Source organism: Vulpes lagopus, unplaced genomic scaffold (genome assembly GCF_018345385.1).
Source record: "Vulpes lagopus strain Blue_001 unplaced genomic scaffold, ASM1834538v1 ctg147, whole genome shotgun sequence".
Lineage (NCBI taxonomy): Eukaryota > Metazoa > Chordata > Mammalia > Carnivora > Canidae > Vulpes > Vulpes lagopus.
This window is the reverse complement of record NW_024570630.1, coordinates 78205-98109: the sequence shown is the minus strand read 5'-3', so window position 1 is coordinate 98109 and position 19905 is coordinate 78205. Positions and strand designations below refer to the sequence as shown.

The window sequence follows — 19905 nt, the reverse complement described above, 5'->3', positions numbered from 1 at the left end:
AGAGCATACATGTGAGTGGGGGAGGGAGAGGAAGACGCAAGGGAAAGAGAGGATCTTAAGCAGGCTCCACACCCAATGCAGAGCCCTACACAAAGTTCTATCTCAGGACCCTAAGAACCTGACGTGAGCTGATCAAGAGTCAGATGTTTAACCAACTGAGACACTCAGGTGCCCCCAAAATGTCATTTTGAACAGACCAGCTTCTTTCAATATGGTATTGCTTATCCTGCATGTCCTCTCTACATGGAGTTCCACTTTTTACTCACAGACTATTCTTTGGAGTCTACTCATAATTTCAATATGAGCAAAACTTTCTAAGAGGTATACCCAAATTTTCTAAGCCCAGGCAGTTTTCCTGGGTAGGGGAGGAGAGACACAAATAAAACCCCTAGTGAAGAACAAAACAAAACAAACTTTCCGAGAGAAGCAACAATGGGTATAAAATTCTGCAAAACTCATATGCATATATATTAATAAGCAGAACACTTAGTTTTACATCCTAAGACATTTGTTTAAAGTGGCTTCAGAATTTTCACCTAATGAATGGATTTATATTAGAATTCATTGAGTTTCAATATTAGAAGTATTAGTTTAAAACTAAGCTAAAAACAAATTGAAAGTTTACATGTTTGTGCACAATATACATTACAGTTTCCCTCCAATCATACTTGGACCCAGAGATTCAAAAAGCATTTTTAAGATTGCTTCTTTTTCTCCTACTCTTAGTTTGCTAATCTTAGCATGGGTTAATTCACAAACTTAGTCTTTCCACATAGATAGAGAGTATAGGGTAACCCTGGGAGTCAAACTTGAGTAGGTTTTATAGCTTTTGTTGCCATTAAAGAGGTATCAGAGGTTGTAATTTGAGGAAGGGCTCTGATTGGATAGACACTGGAACCACACTGATGGCCAGGAAGATAAATCTTCCTGAATATTTCAGCCAGGGTCAAGGATCTGTTACCAAGACACTGAAATCAGGGCTTCAGCATTCTTTATCCACATGGGTTTATAAAATTGTCAAATCAAGGAAAGACATGTCTCCATAGAACTGGATTATCCATGTAATTTCATGACTTCCAAAACAAAAGAATAAAGAGGCTCAACGATTAATTAAAGTCTTTATCTCTGCAAAAATGGAAATGCTCTCAGCTTTAAAATTAATGTCTTCAATCCCCACACTCCACCTGTTCCACTGAGGATTCAAAGCTTTTATCACTGATATGTGTGTAGAGTTCATGCTCAGAGTAGTATTCTTCCTTCTCATTTCAACAGTCTCTGCTGAAGAAAGATATTTTTCAAGCACATGGTGTAAGGAGGGGAGTATAGTATTGAGATGAAATTAATGGGGGAATCCAGTCTTCCATGGCCTATCTTGGGAGAATTTTACTTTCCTGTCTTTGTGTTATCATTCTGGATAATGGTTCAGGAAACATTCTTTTTTTCCAAAGAAAAAAAGCTTAATGGAAGGCATTTCATGCTTGCAAATTATTGGAAGGTCTGGAGAAGAAAAGTAAAGTGGCTGCCAATGGATTAGTGATGTCAGGCATATATTAAAACCTTAGTTTTAATCCAGAGAAGACACTATTTCTGCTTCTTAGTCTGTCATTCATGAAGCTGATGGCTAGTGATTGGTTGGGATGCAAAGAACATCTACTTCAGCTGCCTCAAGATGCTATTAAAGTTGGACTCTAGACTTTGGAACATTTTGGGCAGCCCTAAATACTTACATGGCTGATACCTTCCTAGTTGGCAGTAACTGCAGCAGGAAGATTAAGTGTGCTCAACTAATCTGCAACAACTTGAACAAGTGCCTCTCATTGCAGAATCTAATTTGAATCCGTAACTCTAGTTTTGAGGAAGTCTGAGGTCTGTAATATGTTGCTTTCCAGATATTACAGTACTGAAAGGTCGGTAAGAATGGAAACCAAGGGCAAATTATAGCATATATATATATATGTGTGTGTGTGTGTGTGTGTGTGTGTGTGTGTTTATGTGCGTATATACATAATATACATACACATATACAGTAAATTTTCAAAACTGTTGGGAAAATCATGGCAATAAATGAAATTAAGGTAAATGTATTTTTTCTATTTTTGTGTAAGATTTCAGGACATATAATAGGTTTTATTTATCCTTATGAAATAAAATTTTCAGTCAAGACTATTTGCTCTATACTAGGTAGCAAATAGTAATTTTTAAAATTCTCCTCTATTCAGTATTGTTGCTTCTATGAGTATACTTAAGGAAGAAAATGGCATAATGATGCTGGGCATCAATTTATGGCACTGTAATTGAGATTGGGCTAAAATCACAGCAATTTTTGAATCAGTACTTTAAAAAAAATCATAGGCTTTCCTTGTAAAAGTAGTCTATATACTCTGTTCCTCAAGTATTTCTTTTTTCTGGGCTCACACAAGAAGGCATAGTAATTAGTTTTGAGTTTTTAATTCTTATTCTCTGGTGTCAAATACATTCTCTTGATGGGCTTCATTAGTATTTTTTTTCCCTTTCTTTCCTTTTCTTTAAAAAAAAAACACTTCTTTATTATTTTTTTTTCTTTTTATGAGACTCCAGCAGACCAGAAATGAGACTGTTCTGAAAATGATGTGCTAGCTAGTACTTTTCCTTTTGCACAAAGAGGCATTCTTGACAGAATGTGTACTATTTATACCTGTTTTGTAATCTCTCCATAAGATTAAGTTTAGGAAGAATAAGAAAAATAGATTGTTATTTGGTTGGAGAATCAAAGGTTTCAATAATGTACAGCAATCAATGTCTTCACTGGCTTACCGGGGTTAAAACTATTTAAAAGGTTTCAACCCAGTTATTTAAGCTGTCTTATGCCCTGTCTAATTCAATGTGACAGTTGAAAGAAACCTATTTGGAAGCTTACTTATTTGACATTGATATTTATTTTTTATATATTCTTTCAGAGAACTATATTGGGGAATGTTTAAAACAATGTGCATAGGATTTTAGATCTTCTAAAATTTCTTATCCATAGTATTTCAGTTGGGATATGCAAGGAGTAATTGGTAACACATAGTTTTCTGGGAGGGTGAATTAAATGCAAGCACAGAGAAGAGAACATAGTGAAAATTCTAGGAGAACATGCCAATACATTAATTAGCTTGTGAATTGGTTATTTAAAGGCATTAAATTCCACACTTTAGTCAAACTTATGCAGCATAAAAGTTTCCAATGAAAACACTAATGGTTTTAATAAAATATGTGAATTTTTAAATGCTTTCAATATTTCATATTAATCATCAGTCTTTTAATAATGATAGTTTTGTCACCTCAAGCAGATATACTCTATGTGATAAGAGATACTGTAAAGGAAATTTCTTAAAACCAGTCATAATTATTTTTTTCTGAGATTTTTTTAAAATATTTTTTTCTTTATTTATTTATGATAGTTACACAGAGAGAGAGAGAGAGAGAGAGAGTCAGAGACACAGGCAGAGGGAGAAGCAGGCTCCATGCACCGGGAGCCCGACGTGGGATTCGATCCCGGGTCTCCAGGATCACGCCCTGGGCCAAAGGCAGGCGCCAAACCACTGCGCCACCCAGGGATCCCTTTTTTCTGAGATTTAATGCCTTTAAAGGTGATAATACTTTGGATTTGCATGATATCTTTTTTAACATGTCAAATGATTTAAAGGCTATTAAATCATTTATTTGTTCATATATGGAATCAGTTGCAGTCAAAAACATGAGATGAGTTACCCTGGGAAAAAGAAAAAAATTAGGCTCTACTTCAGAGTATCAGCTGTTAGGGTTTGGGTGAGAGATGAGGATGCTGACTAAAAAGTTAATAAAATGAAAAGCAGCTTTTCACATAGGGGATATGAAAATCCTTGAATCCTTTCATTTCAATTGAAATTGTCAATTGAATTTGTACAATTGTCTCCTGTTTGCAATGTATTAAAAATAATTTTAACCTGAGGAGAATATTTATAAGCTATAGAAAGGAACCATTTACATCATTTTGTTGTTGTTTTGGTTTGCTTTTGCTTTTTCTTTTACTTTAATTCTAGTTCCTCCTTTCTATCATGACTAATCTCTTATCACTTAGCTTCACTCACCTGTATTATAGACAAAGAAAATGGATGACAGCAGTTGGGTATCATTGCAGATGAGTATCCTACAGGTGAATTTCATGAAATATATATATTATAGACCAGTTTTGGTACTTTCAGTAATAGAACCCATATTGCACCGTATTTGTAGCAACTGAGGCTTATATTTAAATCATCAGTCTCTATTTTTTTCTAAATTGCTTCTGTTTATGGATTAGGCAAATGTACCTTTTATTATTCATTGATTAATCCCAGAAATAAGAAGAAATACTTTTTTCATAATATTGTATATCTTGGAATTCATTGATACACATTAAAGTTTAATTTGCTCTGGGATGGTTCTTCTATGGCTTGAGAAAATTGAGTTATTATCTAAAACATTTAAAAATTATTTTTAAAAAGATTTTATTTCTTTCAGAAAGAGAGAGCTTGAATATGAGAGAGAGAGAGAGTGGCAAAGAAACTCAAGTAGATTTGTGCTGAGCATGGAGCCCAATCATTGGTATTATGACCTGAACAGAAACCAAGAGTTGGACACTTAACTAGTCATCCAAGTAACCTAAAATTACTGACTTTTATATGGTCCCAATGAGATGAAAGTCAGATACAAACTTAGGAATTTTTCTAATTTTCCTTAGGTATTTATTCATAAGTCGAAGGTTTTCCTAAACATTTATCCATGTACCTTTTGTGTGTGTAAGAAAACTAGGAAGGAAGACTATTTTCTCCATTTATGAGAATTTGAACTCTATAAGGCATCTGGTAAATATAAAAATAATACTTTCAAAAGCTTTAAGAATATGAAGATTCCCAATTGCCAAGAATTTTACTTCATTAGAGCACATAGCACCAGATAAAGTAAGGAGAGTCTTTATCCTGCTTAAAGCCTGGACATTTATATATATATATATATATATATATATATATATAAACACATACATATAATACATATGTATAAAATATTATATGTATAATAAAATATAAATATAAATATAAAAATAAAATAAACAAAATATAAAATATTATATGTATAATATTATATGTATAAAATACATATAATACATATGTATATGTATTTTATTGGAGTTCACTATGACAACATATAGCATAACACCCAGTGCTCATCCCATCAAGTGCCCCCCTCAGTGCCCATCACCCAGTCATCCCATCCCCCCGCCCACCTCCCCGTCCACTACCCCTTGTTTGATTCAAAGACTTAGGAGTCTCTCATGTTCTGTCACCTTCACTGATATTTCTCACTCGTTTTCTTGCTTTCCCTTTTCACTATTTTTTATATTCCCCAAATGAATGAGACCATATGTTTGTCCTTCTCTGATTGACTGACTTAGCTCAGCATAATACCCTCCAATTCCATCCACGTTGAAGCAAATGGTGGGCATTTGTCATTTCTAATGGCTGAGTCATATTCCATTGTATGCATATACCACATCTTCTTTTATCATTAATCTTTCAATGGACAACGAAGCTCCTTCCACAGTTTGACTATTGTGCACATTGCCACTATAAACATTGGGGTGCAGGTGTCTCGGCTTTTCACTGCATCTGTATCTTTGGGGTAACTACCCAGAAGGGCAATTGCTGGGATCTAGGGTAGCTCTATTTTTAACACTTTGAGGAACCTCCACACTGTTTTCCAAAGTGGCTGTGCCAGTTCACACTTTCAGAACAGTGCAAGAGGGTTCCCCTTTCTCCACATCCTCTCCAACATTTCTTGTATCCTGTATTGTTAATGTTCACCATTCTCACTGGTATGAGGTGGTATCTCATTGTGGTTTTGATTTGTATTTCCCTGATGGCCAGTGATGCAGAGGATTTTCCCATGTGCTTGTTGGCCATGTGTAGGTCTTCTTTGGTGAAATGTCTGTTCATGTCTTTTGCCCATTTCATGATTGGATTCTTTGTTTCTTTGGTGTTGAGTTTAATAACTTCTTTATAGATCTTGGATAGTAGCCCTTTATCTGATAGGTCACTTGCAAATATCTTCTCCCATTCTGCAGATTGTCTATTATTTTGTTGAATATTTCTTTTGCTGTGCAGAAGCTTTTTATCTTGGTTAAAATTGTTCATTTTTGCTTTTGTTTCCCTTGCCTTCATAGATTTATCTTGCACGAACTTGCTGCGGCCAAGTTAAAAAAGGTATTGCCTGTGTTATCCTCCAGGATTTTGAGGAATTCTCGTCTCACATTTAGATCTTTCATCCATTTTAAGTTTATCTTTGTGTATGGTGTAAGAGAATGGTATAGGTTCATTCTTCTGCACGTGGCTGTCCAATTTTCCCAGCACCATTTATTGAAGAGACTATCCTTTTTCCTGTGGATATTCTTTCTGGTTTTGTCGAATATTGACCATAGAGTAGATGGTCTATTCTGGAGATACTTCCATGTGCACTTAGAAGAATGTGTATTCAGTTGCGTTTGGATGTAAAGTTCTGTAAATATCTGTGAAATCCATCTAGTCCAGTGTATCATTTAAAGTTCTTGTTTCTTTGAAGATGTTGTGCTTAGAAAATTTGTCATTTGCAGAAAGTGCCGTGTTGAGTCTCCCAGTATTAGTGTATTATTATCTAACTATGTCTTTACTTTGGTTATTAGTTGATTGGTATACTTGGCAGCTCCCACATTACGGGCATAAATATTCATGATTGTCCTTAATTTCTCTTTCTTCAGTCTCATTGATAGTGTAGAGAAATGCCACTGATTGCTATGCATTGATGTTTGTCTCCTGCCACATTACTGAATTGCTGTATGAGTTCTAGCAATCTTGGGGTGGATCTTCTGGGTTTTCTGTGTACAGTAAGTATCATGTCGTCTGCAAAGAGGGAGAGTTTGACTTCTTTACCAATTTGAATGCCTTTGATTTCTTTTTGTTGTCTGATTGCTGAGGCTAGGACTTCTAGTACTATGTGTTGAATAGCCGTGCTGACAGTGGACATCCCTGTTGTGTTCCTGATCTTGTGGAAAGGCTCCCAGTGTTTTTCCATTGAATGATATTTGCTGTGGGCTTTTCATAGATGGCGTTTAAGATGCTGAAGAATGTTCCCTCTATCCCTACACTCTGCAGAGTTTTGATCAGGAATAGATGCTGTATTTTGTCAAATGCTTTCTCTGCATCTATTGAGGATCATATGGTTCTTGTTTTTTCTCTTGTTGATTGATTCAATCACATTGATTGCTTTATGAGTGTTGTACCAGCAGATAAATCCCACTTGGTCATGATGACAATCCTTTTAATGTACTGTTGGATTATATTGGCTAGTATCTTGTTGAGAAATTTTGCATCTGAGTTCATCAGATATTGTTCTATAATTGTGCTTTTTGGTGGAGTCTTTGTCTGGTTTTGGAATTAAGGTGATGATGGTCTCATAGAATGAGTTTGGAAGTATTCCACCCCTTTCTATCATTCAGAACAGCTTTAGTAGAATAGGTATTGTTCCTTCTTTAAATGTTTGATAGAATTCCCCTGGGAAGCCATCTGGCCCTGGACTTTTCTGTCTTGGGAGGTTTTCGATGACTGCTTCAATTTCCTCCCTGGTTATTGTCTTATGCAGGTTTTCTATTTCTTCCCATTCTAGTTTTGGTAATTTGTGGTTTTCCAGAAATGCTTCCATTTCTTCTAGATTGCCTAAAATATTGGCATATAGCTGCTCATAATATGTTTTAAAAATCGTTTGTATTTCCGGTATGGTTGTAATCTCTCCTTTTTCATTCATGATTTTATTAATTAGAGCCTTTTTTCTTTTGTTTTTAATAAGGCTAGCTAAGGGTTTATCTATCTTATTAATTCTTTCAAAGAACCAACTCCTGGTTTTGTTGATCTGTTCTACAATTCTTCAGGTCCTGTTTCATTGAGTTCTGCTCGAATCTTTATTAACTCTCTTCTTCTGCTTGGTGTAGATTTTATTTGCTGTTTTTTCTCCAGTTCCTATAGGTGTAAAGTTAGCTTGCGTATTTGAATTCTTCCCAATTTTTTGAGGGATGCTTGTATTGCAATGTATTTCCCTCTCAGGACTGCTTTTGCTGTATCTCAAAGGTTTTGATAGTTGTATCTTCATTCTCATTAGTTTCCATGAATCTTTTTTATTCTTTAATTTCCTGGTTGACCCATTCATCTATTAGCAGGATGCTCTTTAACCTCCACATGTTTGAATTTCTTCCAAATTTCTCCTTGTGATTGAGTTCAAGTTTCAAAGCATTATGATCTGAAAATATGCAGGGGGCAATCCCAGTCTTTTGGTATCCCTTGAGACCTGATTTGTGACCCTGTAGATGGTCTATTCTGGAGATACTTCCATGTGCACTTAGAAGAATGTGTATTCAGTTGCGTTTGGATGTAAAGTTTTGTAAATATCTGTGAAATCCATCTAGTCCAGTGTATCATTTAAAGTTCTTGTTTCTTTGAAGATGTTGAGCTTAGAAAATTTGTCATTTGCAGAAAGTGCCGTGTTGAAGTCTCCCAGTATTAGTGTATTATTATCTAACTATGTCTTTACTTTGGTTATTAGTTGATTGGTATACTTGGCAGCTCCCACATTACGGGCATAAATATTCATGATTGTTAGGTCCTCTTGTTCAACAGATCCTTTAAGTATAATATAGTGTCCCTCTTCATCTCTTACTACAGTCTTTGGGATAAACTCTAATTTATCTGATATGAGGATTGCTACCCTGCTTTCTTTTGAGGACAATTTGAATGGTAAATGGTTCCCCAACCTTTCATTTTCAGGCTGTACGTGTCCTTAGGTCTAAAAGGAGTCTCCAGTAGACAGCAAATAGATGGGTCTTGCTTTTCAATCCAGTCTGAAACCCTGCGTCTTTTGATGGGATCATTAAGCCCATTCATGTTCAGAGTTACTATTGAAAGATATGAATTTAGTATCATCATAATACCTATTTTATTCAGGCCCTGTTTTGTGGGTTATATCTTTCGGCATCCTCTTTCTTTTTCAGAGTCCCCCTGAATATTTCTTGCAGAGCTGGTTTGGTGGTCACATATTCTTTCAGTTTATGCCTGTCTTGTAAGCTCTTTATCTCTCCTTCTATTCTGAATGAGAGCCTTGCTGGATAAAGTATTCTTGGCTGCATGTTCTTCTCACTTAGGACCCTGAATATATCCTGTCAGCCCTTTCTGGCCTGCCAGGTCTCTGTGGAGAGGTCTGCTGTTAATTTAATATTTCTCCCCATCTAATTAGTCTCTTGCTGCTTTAAGGATTTTCTCTTTATCTTTGGAATTTGCAAGTTTCACTATTAAATGTTGAGGTGTTGAATGTTTTTTATTGATTTTGGGGGGGAACTTCTCTATGTCCTGGAACTGAATGCCTGTTTCCTTCCCCAAGTTAGGGAAGTTCTCAACTATAATTTCTTCAAATACACTTTCTGTTCCTCTGTCCCTTTTGGCGCCCTCTGGAACCCCAATTATATGTAGATTTTTCCTTCTGAGGCTGTCATTTATTTCCCTTAACCTTTCCTCATGGTCTTTTAATTGTTTTTCTCTTTTTTTCCTCAGCTTCCTTCCTTGCCATCAACTTCTCTTCTATGTCACTCACTCTTCCTTCTACCTCATTAACCTTCATCGTTAGGACCTCCGGTTTGGATTGCATCTCATTTAATTGATTTTTAATTTTGGCCTGATGAGATCTAAATTCTGCAGTCATGTAGTCTCTTGATTCCTTTATGCTTTTTTCCAGAGCCACCAGTAGCCTTATAATTGTGCTTCTGAATTGGCTTTCTGACATCAAATTGTAATCAAATTGTGGCAGAGAGTACTGTTTCTGATTCTTTCTTTTGTGGTGAGTTCTTCTTTCTAGTCATTTTGCTCAGTGCAGAGTGGCTAAAAATGAATTGTACTGAAAAAAAAGGAAGAAAAAAAAGAAAAAACAAAAACAAAAGACAAGGAGGGGTATCCTCTGGTTCTATATGCCGTAAGTCCCTCAACTTCCCTGGGGCTTTCCAGTGCTGCTCAGCCAAAAACTTGCTCTTCCCCTGTCCTTCCAGCTGGTCTTCTGGGGGAGGGGCTGCTGTGCTGACTCTCAGGTGTGTGCATGGCTCAGTGGGAGCTGTTTACCCCCTGAGGCCCCAGTTCCCTGGTGGCCCCACTCTGTCCCAGGCACAGGGTGACACCAGGAGGAACAACCACACTGGCGCGGCCACCCTTCCAGCTCTGGAGTCAGCTCTCCCAGTAACTCCTGCGGCTACTGGTCTGCACTCGCCTGGATGCTCCCAGGAGCAGGGGGTGCTGATCTGCACAGCCTGGGGGTGCCTGGCAGCAGGAGGGTCCTTGCTGTCCTCTGCCCTCCCTGCCTCTGCCTGTCCCAGGGGGAGCACAGGATCCTGGGCTGTGTCTGCTTTGTCCCCTGGGACCCAGGGCCTGTTCTGCTGGAATTGCACTCCTGGGGCCCGGGCTCCGAAAGGTAGCAGGGTGCAGCCTCCTTCAGCCAGAGCTGCTGCCTGAGCTTCTCCCGAGGTCCCACCAGGTGCGTGCTCCAGCCCTTCACAGAGCTCAACCCGTGGTCTTTGGTGCACTCTCTCCCAGGTGCCCTCCTCTCCTAGTGACCCCGGGGAGTTGGAGGTTCCATTGCCCCTCCTGCGGTTCTGCCCGGTTTCCCTGTTGAGCGCCTTCCCCTCTGGAAAGAATTCGGTTCAGATTTTTAAACTTCCTGCTTCTCCAGGCTGGGCTTTCCTGTCCTGGAGGCTTTTGCTGCCTGGCCTTAGCCCGGCTCCTTGCGGGGCCCCTCCGCCACTGGATTCTTTTTTATTTTTTCTTCCCTCGGCTTCCTACCTTGTTAGAAGTGCAAACTCTTCTCTCTGTAGCATTCCAGCTACTCTCTTTAAATCTTAGGTAGAATTCATAGGGTTTCAGGATGATTTGAAAGTTATCTAGGTAAGTCGGGTGAGCGCAGGTGACTTGGGGACCCTACTCCCATTTTTCCCCGCCCCCCCCTTATCCATGTACTTAAACTTATTCAACAGGTGTTCCCCAAATCTGAAAACTCAAAAATGAAGTAGGAAAACAAAACAAAATGTCTCAATGAGAATTTCTTAAACTTCAGTAATTGGTAGAGAAATTCCTATGTCATTACTTTGGGATGGTGAAACTTAAAGTCTTGGGTAATTCAGCTTCTATGCATCTTATTAAGAAACATTTACCTGTAATTTATTTTTAAATTATTTTTACATAGAAAATCTGAACACTAGGGAGGAATATATATCGCTGCCTATAAATACATGTGCACATATATATCGACATTTTAGTGGACTATATTTTTAAAACATATATTTGGATTATTTTTGGAAAACTTTCTTAACAGTTTTTATAGGCATAAAGAACAGACTCAACTTAGGTTTTTAACTAGAAATCTCTAGTTGTATAAAAACCTGTATATGCGGTTTGGCATAGATTTCAGCTGCAAGTTTTGAGCAGTTTGTTGCTGGGTCAGAAAGAAATCTTTCTTGCTTGGTTTGCAGACTGTGTGTTCACCCCTCTGAGACCAAGGCCAGGAGGTTGTGACCCCTCAGAGATGGAGCACAGGTTAGAGGTCACCACTCAGAGGCGGAGCCTGGCCTGGAGTTTACACCAGCAAAGTACCATCACTGAAGAACTACTGAAAGTGACTGTCTCCCTAGAAATGTTTAAAATGAATGAGTGAATGAATATATGTGTGTGTGTGTGTGTGTGTGTGTGTGTGTGTGTGTGTGTGTATAGGCAGGGGCAGACAAAATATCACCTAGAGTTCCATCTTGTAGAGGGAGCTGTTAAACCCTCATAAGATTTCATTTTTTCTTATCTGTCTTAAACATATATTATCAAATAGCTGATCATTTTACATGTGAAAGTTTATTTATTTAATTAACTTTAAATTATAATTGTTTCCCAAGTCATTATCTACCCAAAAATCGTTTCCAGGAACAGAGCCCTAATAATTATTAAGGACTCTGTGTTCATTAACATACTTACAGAATGTGTATAGGTACGCAGCATTGTTATCAGTTCTGAGCATGTTGTGTATTGGAAAGATTCTGGACAGGGAGGTTATCAGGAGACTCAAGTTCTGATATTGACTGTCAATAAACTAATAGGTTCTATATGCTTACATCTAAGGGCTGATGAAAAGGGCTACTATGAAAAATCGTGGCTACTTAGGGTAAGCTAAGATAGTACAGGAATTATCTGGAGTAGATTCTACTAATATGTACCAAAGTCCAGTGTTTTCCTGCATAGCCATCTCTGATACTTAGAAATTCTGCATTATGTAGTTATATTTGGTTAACACCTATTCTCTTCTTTTTTCTTCTTCCTTTAACCATTAATCCATTTTCCCAAACAACCATGGACTCATCCAATCGTTCTTTTAGACATTAAAAACAAAAATTGTCTATTGTCTTATAAATTCCAGGCATGTGTATTAGGTTCTAGGAATAAAGGGGTGACCAAATCAGAAAGGTTCTTGCCTTTGTGAATTTTACTATCCATGATGAGGGAGAAGCCACAGCTAATTATTCTATGGAAGATGTACTGAATTGGATTAAAAGTGCATGAAAACACACCAGTTAGAAGTTTGTTCAGAACGACGTTGCTTGCTCATGTATGCCTGTTCTCTGGCATAATTATAAGCAGTGCCCTTTCACTGTAAAAAATGCTTCATTTTAGGTAATAGATGATAAAGCCTCTGTATGTATCAAAATTTTACAAGGTAGCAGCTGCCCACCCCAACCTTTATTTTACAAATAAAAAAAAATGAAATTCTGATTGGTGTGGTAACTTTACTATGATGACATTGCTAATTAATGATAGAAATACACAGCTTCATAGGACAGAAAAAATGATACAAGCCATCCATGAGTGACAGTTCACCATAGATCTGTGATCTTAGAAATTAACCTAATGCTCTAAGCCACATAGTCATGAATATGTGAATTCTGATATCGTCCTGTGCTGTGGCAGTTAAAAGAGAGCATATTCTTGAAAGTCCTAGAACAATAGATTTAAAAATATCCTCAATGTTAGCCCCTCTGCCAGAAGAGAAAATACTCTTACCCCATTAGAGCATTTATAGAATAAGAGAACTCTCACAGGTACTTTTTTAATATTTATTTTTTATTGAAGTTTCTTTTGCCAACATATACTATAATACCCAGTGCTGATCCCATCAAGTGCCTTCCTCAATGCTTGACACCCAGTGACCCCAGCCCCCTACTCATCTCCACTTCTGCATTACTTTGTTCATTTCCCAGAGTTAGGATTCTCTCAAGGTTTGTCTCCCTCTCTATTTTTTCCTACTCAGTTTCCCTCCTTTCCCTTATAATCCCTTTCACTATTTCTTATATTCCCCATATGAGTGAAACCATATAATGATTGTCCTTCTCCAATTGACTTACTTCACTCAGCATAATACCCTCTCATCCACGTCGAAGCAAATGGTAGGTTTTTGTCCACTCTAATGGCTGAGTAATATTCCATTATTCCACACACATTATATATATATATATATATATATATATATATATATATATATATCATATTATATATATCACATATTATATATATATCACATATTATATATACATATCTATCACATATTATATATGTATATCTCACATCTTCTCTATCCATTCATATGTCAGTGGACATCATGGCTCATTCCAGTTTAGCTGTTGTGGACATTGATGTTATAAACATTGGGGAGCAGGTGTCTCAGCTTTTCACTGCATCTGTATCTTTGGGGTAACTCCGCAGCAGGGCAATTGCTGAGTCGTAGGGGAGCTCTATTTTTAACTCTTTGAGGAACCTCCACACTATTTTTCAGAGTAGCTGAACCAGTTCACATTCCCACCAAGTTCCCAACAATTCCCCTGTCTCCACATCCTCTCCAACATTTGCTGTTTTCTATCTTCTTAATCTTGCCATTCTCACTGGTGTGAGGTGGTATCTCACTGTGGTTTTGTTTTGTATTTCCCTGATGGCCAGTGATGCAGAGCATTTTCCCATGTGCTTATTGGCCATGTGTAGGTCTTCTTTGGTGAAATGTCTATTTATGTCTTTTGCCCATTTCATGATTGGATTGTTTGTTTCTTTGCTGTTGAGTTTAATAAGTTTTTTATAGATCATGGATAGTAGCCCTTTATCTGATAGGTCATTTGCAAATATCTTCTCCCATTCTGTAGGTTATCTTTTATTTTGTTGACTGTTTCTTTTGCTGTGCAGAAGCTTTTTATCTTAAGTCTCAATAGTTCATTTTTGCTTTTGATTCCTTTGCCTTAATAGATTTATCTTGCAAGAAGTTGCTCTGGCCAAGTTAAAAAAGGGTGTTGCCTGTGTTATCCTCTAGGATTTTGATGAATTCTCGCCTCACATTTAGATCTTTCATCCAGGGATCCCTGGGTGGCACAGCGGTTTGGCGCCTGCCTTTGGCCCAGGGTGCGATCCTGGAGACCCGGGATCGAATCCCACATCAGGCTCCTGGTGCATGGAGCCTGCTTCTCCCTCCGCCTGTGTCTCTGCCTCTCGCTCTCTCTGTGACTATCATAAATAAATAAAAAATTTAAAAAAATTAGATCTTTCATCCATTTTAAGTTTATCTTTGTGTATGGTGTAAAAGCATTGTCTAGTTTCATTCTTCTGCATGTGGCTGTCCAATTTTCCCAGCACCATTTATTGAAGAGACTATCCTTTTTCCTGTGGATATTCTTTCTGGTTTTATCGAATATTGACCATAGAGTTGAGGGCCCATTTCTAGGTTCTCTATTCTGTTCCATTGACCTATGTGTCTGTTTTTGTGCCCATACTACACCGTCTTGAGGATCACAGCATTGTAGTACAGCTTGAAATCCAGCATTGTGATGCCCCTGGCTCTGGTTTTCTTTTTCAATATTCCCTTTGCTGATTCCATACAAATCTTAAGACGATTTGTTCCAAGTCTCTGAAGAAAGTCCATAGTATTTTGATAGGGATTGCATTGAATGTGTAAATTTCCCTGGGTAGCATAGACATTTTCACAGTATTAATTCTTCCAATCCGTGAGCATGGAATATTTTTCCATCCCTTTGTGTCTTCCTCAAAATCTTTCAGAAGTGTTCTGTAGTTTTTAGGGCATAAATCCCTTACCACTTTGGTTAGGTTTATTCCTAGGTATCTTATGCTATTAAGTGCAAGTGTAAATGGGATTGACTCCTTGATGTCTCTTTTTTTCAGTCTCATTTTAGTTTATAGGAATTCCACTGATTACTATGCATTGATTTTGACTCCTGCCGCATGGCTGAATTGCTGTATGAGTCCTAGCAATCTTGGGGTGGTGTCTTTTGGGTTTTCTACACACAGTAACGTGTCATGTGCAAAGAGGGAGAGTTTGCCTTCCTCTGCCAGTTTAAATGCCTTTGATTTCTTTTTGTTGTCTGATTGCTGAGGCTACGACTTCTAGTACTATGTTGAATAGCAATGGCGAGAGTGGACATCCCTGTCATGTTCCTGATCTTAGGGGAAAGGCTCTCAGTTTTTCTCCATGGAGAATGATATTTGCTGTGGGCTTTTCATAGATGGCTTTTAAGATGCTGAGGAATGTTCCTTCTATCCCTACACTGTGAAGAGTTTTGATCAGGAATGGATGCTGTATTTTGTCAAATGCTTTCTGTGCATCTATTGAGAGGATCCTATGGTTCTTGTTTTTTTCTCTTGTTGCTGTGATCTATCACATTGATTGTTTTATGAGTGTTAAACCAACCTTGCATCTCAGGGATAAATCCCACTTGGTCATGGTGAATAATCCTCTTAATGTACTATTGGATCCTATTGGCTAGTATCTTGTTGAGAAATTTTGCATCCATGTTCATCAGGGATATTGTTCTATAATTGTCCTTTTTGGTGGGGTCTTTGGTTTTGGAATCAAGGTGATGCTGGCCTGTTAGAACAAATTTTGAAGTATTCCATCCCTTTTTATCCTTCAGAACAGCTTTAGTAGAATATTACTTCCTCTTTAAACATTTGATAGAATTCCCCTCTGAAGCCATCTGGCCCTGGAATTTTGCGTCTTGGCAGGTTTTTGATAATGGCTACAATTTCCTCACTGGTTATTGGCCTGTTCAGGTTTTCTATTTCATTTTGTTGTTCTAGTTTTGGTCATTTGTGATTTTTCCAGAAATGCATCCATTACTTCTAGATTGCCTAATTTATTGGCTTATAGCTGCTCATAAAATGTTTTTTAAAATCATTTGTATTTCCTTGGTATGGTTCTGATCCCTCCTCTTTCATTTGTGACTTTATTACCTTGAGGTTTTTTTTTTTCTCTTTAATAAGGCTGGCTAAGAGTTTATCTATCTTATTAATTCTTTCAAAGAACCAACTCCTGTTCTTCTTTTTTTATCTGTTCTGCAGTTCTTCTGGTCTCTGTTTCATTGAGTTCTGCTTGAATCTTTATTATCTCCCCTCTTCTGCTTGGTGTAGGCTTTATGTGCTGTTCTTTCTCCAGTTCATTTAGGTGCAAGTTTAGCTTGTGTATTTGAGTTATTTCCAATTTTTTGAAGGAAGCTTGTATTGAGATGTATTTCCTTCTTGGGACCTCTTTGCTGTATCCCAAATTTTTTGAATGGTTTTATCTGCATTTTCATTAGTTTCCCTGAATCCATAGATTCTTCTCTAATTTCCTGGTTGACCCATTCATCTTTTAGTAGGATGCTCTTTAACCTCCATGAGTTTGAATTTCTTCCAAATTTCTTCTTATGACTGATTTCTAGTTTCAAAGCATTCTGGTCTGAAAATATGCAGGGGGGCAATCCTATCTTTTGGCATCGGTTGAGACCTCATTTGTGACCTAGTGTGTGGTCTATTCTGGAGAAAGTTCCATGTGCACTTGGAAAGAATGTGTATTCAGTTGTGTTCACTTAGAAAGTTCTGTAAACATCTGTGAAATCCATCTGGTCCAGTGTATAATTTAAGGCTCTTGTTTCTTTGGTGATGTCATGCTTAGAAGATCTGATATTTACTGACAAGTGTTGTGTTGAAGTCTCCTACTATTAGTGTATTATTTTATTTTTTTCTTCCTCTACTTATTGAATTAAAATTTATTTCAAAAGGTAAAGTTTATATATCCTTTGATAAAATAAGAAGTCAAAAATTTTAGAATTAAGTAATAAGTCTTCAACATTATAAAGCCATATATAACAGTAATTAAAGTAGTGGTAATGTTTACCCTGATAAAAATGTCACAGAATTCAAATCACAACTTGGATTCTCAATGATTCAAGTGTCTCATCTTACACAATAAGAGTTTGGTCAATTTTAAGATAAACTTCCTCCAGATATGCTGTCCTCAAGTCCTCTAATCTTGTGGTCCATCAGCTCACACAATGGGATAGCTGGTTGCTGTGGCAATTCTACAATGGTTGTTCTGGTCTTAGGCCATTTTTATATAGCCATTCCAGCCCCATTCTGGACCCCAACTGGTCTTGATAATCCAAAATTTATTATTTGAGTCTGTTCCTTCAAAGCCATAGCCAGCCACCAGAACACCATGATCTAGATCTTTGCTGCTGCAGTCTGGATCAAAATAAATGCCTGCTTTGTAGCACTTGAAATGCCTGCATCAGTAGCAACAGAGATGGGCCCTAGAGTTGCCACTGCCTTCATTAGGGTCTTTTCCCATTGAGGGAGGTCCATGAAGCCAGTGTCATTGGCAGCAGAACACTCAGTCTTGTCGTTACAGGTCTCTATGTCCTATCCAAGATATGGATAAGATTCCTCTGAATTCAGGCCCCTTTAACATGATGAAAGGTGTTATCCATCAGGCCACCACTGCAGCCCTCATTGCCTTGAGCCTTAGAGCAGTCCACCAGGTTCTGCTCACTCAGTGGCACAAGTTTGCCTGTTTTCCGGAACATCTGTCTTGTGAGGGCACCAGTTGCACTAAAAGTCCAACAAGAACCACACTGACCCTGATTCTGCACAGGAGTTACGTAGCCTTTCTCTCTCCAGTCCACAGATTTGGGGATCTCAGCAAAGATAGGTTCTTGGAACACTTTCCCTTTCTTGTGCTTCTGGTTTGGAAAGTCATTCATCACCTGCCTGAATTCTTCATTGGTCATGTCACCAAAGGTATTCATCGCCATTGTGAAGCCATGTTTCCCTTGGCTATATTCTCAATTATGGAGTTCAATCATTTTCATATTCTCCCACACTGCTCTCCTCTATCCTTCTTCATTCATGCCATATAATCTGTGCATTGCCTTCCATTGGTACCATTGTGCATTTAAGCTTTGATCAAGTTTTGGAGCTGCTAAGGCTATTCACAAGCAAAGAGCAGTCAAGAAGAGTGAACAATTCATGTTTCAAAAACCTGTGGCAAAAAAAAAAAACAACTTGTGGCATCCACAGCTGCGCAGGTGCACCCCACGGATCGCCAAGGCCCACGAGTCTAGTGTATTATTTTCTAAGTATCTCTTTACTTTGGTTATTAATTGATATACTTGGCATTATTAATTGATATACTTGGCATCTCCCACATTAAGAGCATACATATTCATGATTGGTAGGTCTTCTTGCTGGATTGATCCTTTAAGTATGATATAGTGTCTGTCTTCATCTCTTACTACAGTCTTTGGGATAAACTTTAATTGATCTGATTTGAGGATTGCTACCCCAGCTTTCCTTTGAGGAGCATCTGAATGGTAGATGGTTTTCCACTCCTTCATTTACAGGCTGGAAGTGTCCTTAGGTCTAAAATGAGTCTTTTGTAAGACAGCAAATAGATGGGACTTTCTTTTTTATCCAGTCTGATACCCTGTGTCTTTTGATGGGATCATTTAGCCCATTCACATTGAGAGTATCTATTGAAAGATATGAATTTATACTGTTATCGTAATACCTATTCTGTCCCTGTTTTTGTGGATTATTTCCTTGAGCTCCCTCTTTCTTTTACAGGGTCCCCTTTAATATTTATTATAGAGATGGTTTGGTGGTCACATAGTCTTTCAGTTTCTGCCTATTCTGGAAGCTCTTTTTCTCTCCTATTCTGAATGAAAGTCTTCTTATTTAGGACCCTGAATATATCCTGCCAGCCCTTTCTGGCCTGACTGGTCTCTGTGGAGAGGTCTGCTGTTAATCTGGTATTTCTTCCGATATAAATTAAGAAACTCTTGTCTCATGCTGCATTAAGAACTTTCTCTTAAATGTGTGGGAAATATCAGAAAGGGAGACAGAACATAAAGACTCCTAACTCTAGGAAACAAACTAGGGGTCGTGGAAGGGGAGGAGGGCGGGGGGGGTGGGGGTGAATGGGTGACAGGCACTGAGGGGGGCACTTGACGGGATGAGAACTGGGTGTTATTCTGTATGTTGGTAAATTGAACACCAATAAAAATAAATTTATTATCAAAAAAAGAATTTTCTCTTAATCTTTGAAATTTGCAAGCTTCACTATTAAATGTGAGGTGTTGAATGGTTTGTATTGATTGGGGGGGGTCATCTCTAACTCTTGGATCTGTATGCTTGTTTCCCTCCCCAACTTAGGGAAGTTCTCAGCTATGGTTTGTTCAAATATACTTTGTGGTCCTATCTATCTCTCAGTCTCTTCTGGAGTCAAATTATATGTAAATTCTTCCTTATCAAGCTATCATTTATTTCCCTAACCCTTTCTTCATTGGCTCTTAATTGTTTTTCTCTTTTTCCTCAGCTTTCTTCCTTACCATCAACTTGTCTTCTATGTCACCCATTCTCTCTTCCACCTCATTAACCCTAGCAGTTAGGACATCCAGTTTGGATTGCATCTCATTTAGTCTCTTTTTAATTTAGGCCTGATTAGATCTCACTTCGGCAATAA

At 37.8% G+C, this 19905-nt stretch overlaps 1 pseudogene; it reads right to left on the bottom strand.

Moving 5' to 3' along the window:
- Nucleotides 1-17430: 17430 nt before the first annotated feature.
- On the bottom strand, nucleotides 17431-18412 carry LOC121483813 (annotated as a pseudogene).
- Between the last annotated feature and the right edge of the window lie 1493 nt (nucleotides 18413-19905).